General features: G+C 32.6%; 1 long non-coding RNA gene across 1 annotated transcript; it reads left to right on the top strand.

Moving 5' to 3' along the window:
- The first annotated feature begins 958 nt into the window (after window positions 1-958).
- On the top strand, window positions 959-1,536 carry LOC150037318 (uncharacterized). Its single transcript, XR_016528817.1, has 2 exons — window positions 959-1,066; window positions 1,205-1,536. It is a non-coding gene; the product is annotated as an uncharacterized LOC150037318 (long non-coding RNA).
- Window positions 1,537-2,308: the final 772 nt, after the last annotated feature.

Raw genomic sequence — 2,308 nt, 5'->3', positions numbered from 1 at the left:
CAAAAGTTCCTCTCTTTCCTTTGTATTCATATCTATTAGCTTCTAGCATTCCCAAAGAGATAAAGTTCCTTTACAGAAGTGGCACATGTCTGACATTTCTTAGGAGTTTCATAGTTCTATCTTTTAGCTTCAATGAAACTAATCCAATCCCAAGTATTTTGCAAGCTTGGTTATTCCCCATGTAGACCATTTCTTCATCAATCTCCTTGTAGGTGTTGTACCAAGGTTTAATAGGGGTCATATGGTAGGTGCATTTGGAGTCCAAAACCCAATCACATTTCCCAAGGGAGTTAATATGATTGGCCTTTTGAGGCCAGTGCATCTGGATGCACATATGATCCTTCCACAATTGAAGCTTCAGGTTGTCTGCCTTTAGCCTCCTTCGCTTTCTCTTGATTTTTCCTCTTGAGCATGAAGCAATCCTTGATTAGGTGGCTTTTCTTCTTGTGATATTTTCATTTTAGCTTCTGTTTAGGCTTGTTCTCATTAGTATGTGGTTGTTTTTCACCTTTTGAGTGACTAGGCTTAGAGTTCCCTCTCATAAACAACCGTTCACCATTAGGCTGCTCTTTCTTCACATATTGTAGTTCAATTCTCCTTGTTTTAAAGGTTGTAGTGATGGCATCTATAGTTATGGAAACTCTTCCATACTTCAATGCGTTCTTTATTTCTTTGTAGGAATCCGGTAGGGAGTTATGAAACACATAGGCTTCATTGTCATCACCCAATTTCTCCCCTAGGTTTTCAAATTCCGAGACTATTTTCCTGAATTCATCTAAATTGTTTGTGAGTGATTTAGTTGAGTCCATCTTGAATGTGAAAAACTTCTCCCTTAGGTACATCATGTTTGGAAGATCCTTAATAGCAAATAAGTCTTGATGATCTTAATTTGAATCTTAATTTTCCGAGAAATGAATTCTTGATAGTCTTTATGCTCTGATACGGGCTTTTAATTTTATTTGCAGTCTCAAAACGTGGAGGAAATTTGATCCAAATGAAAGAAAATGGTTGTTGCTGTTTGAGGAAGAAAATTGGCCACATGGAGATTCTTTTCAACACACACTTGGTAAACTTTCTATCTTCCTTTTCTGATTAATTCGAATTCAACCAAACTAAAATCATTTTGAAGAATACTCTCTCACTTTAAAGAACATTTTGCTCTCTTCTTATCTCTAACTCACAATTCTGTCAATGGCGGTTTCAGCAAGGGAAAAATGAAGAACAACAATGAGAAACAATTGAAGATAAAGGATAAGGAGATGAACACAAGCATATGTGTGGTTTGGCCAAATGAAGACCTACATCCACGGGAAGGGTTGTTGTTTCACTCTTGAAGACTACACAAAGCATATGAGTATTTTCTCACCCTTTTTCTAACAAATCTCTCTCTTACAGATTATATGCACTCTGTTCTCTATTTTATTTTTTCAAAACCCAGATCTATTTATATGTATAGATCTATTGCAATAGGTTGTTGAGAATCTGTTTAGTAAAAAAAAAATCAGTGGGAACAAACTCTTCAAGATCTCTAGTAAACTGTTCTGTTTTGAAATGGTTGAAAAATGTGCAATTGTAAACCAATGCAAAGATAACCCTTATGTTTAGATTAAATCAATGAAATTCCAAAAACGTAATAAAGAGAAAAGAAATTTGGAAAATTTTAATGGGATGTTTGGCTCATATATGAGTTATGAGTTGGGTTGAGTTAGATATAAGAAATAATAAACAAAGCTTTTGACTTTGGTTACAAATCATATAAATTAAAAGCCATTTAAAAATTCATAAAGTGCTAATTCTAATTGGGCAAGTGATATAAAGTTGTGAGAGAGAGCTAGTGATCTTGTAATTAAGGATGAAGAGAGGATTATTTGTGATGGTAACAAATTTTACGTAGTGTAGTTTTCTTTTTGGTGGATGGTTTTGATTTTCCTATGGTTTTGGAATTTTTTAGTAAATTTGTGTATTTCTTATATTTTGTTTTTCTTTCTTTTAGTTTCTCCATTAATTATTTTTCTGCCTATTTCTACTACAGAGTGGGAGACTTAATTTGTTCCCAACAGAAAAACTTTATTGAATCGAAAGAGAGAACCATATTTTTAGAGATTCTTACAAAAAAAAAAAATCTTTTCTACACATAAATGTCATGAATGTCATAAAATTTGAATTATATCATTAAAGAACTTTTAGCTATCATTTTGGACCAAATTAGCTTTTTCATTTTAATACCAAAAATTCTTGATATTTATTTGTTTTCTTATTTGACATAATTTTGATTTTTGGCTTTACAAAATGATATTTATGTACTTTT

The sequence above is a fragment of the Benincasa hispida genome, chromosome 3 (genome assembly GCF_027475165.1).
Source record: "Benincasa hispida cultivar pf3 chromosome 3, pf3_genome.v1.1, whole genome shotgun sequence".
In the NCBI taxonomy this organism is placed as follows: Eukaryota; Viridiplantae; Streptophyta; class Magnoliopsida; order Cucurbitales; family Cucurbitaceae; genus Benincasa; species Benincasa hispida.
Note: the sequence above shows the minus strand (reverse complement) of the source record. Positions and strands in the feature narration are given on the sequence as shown.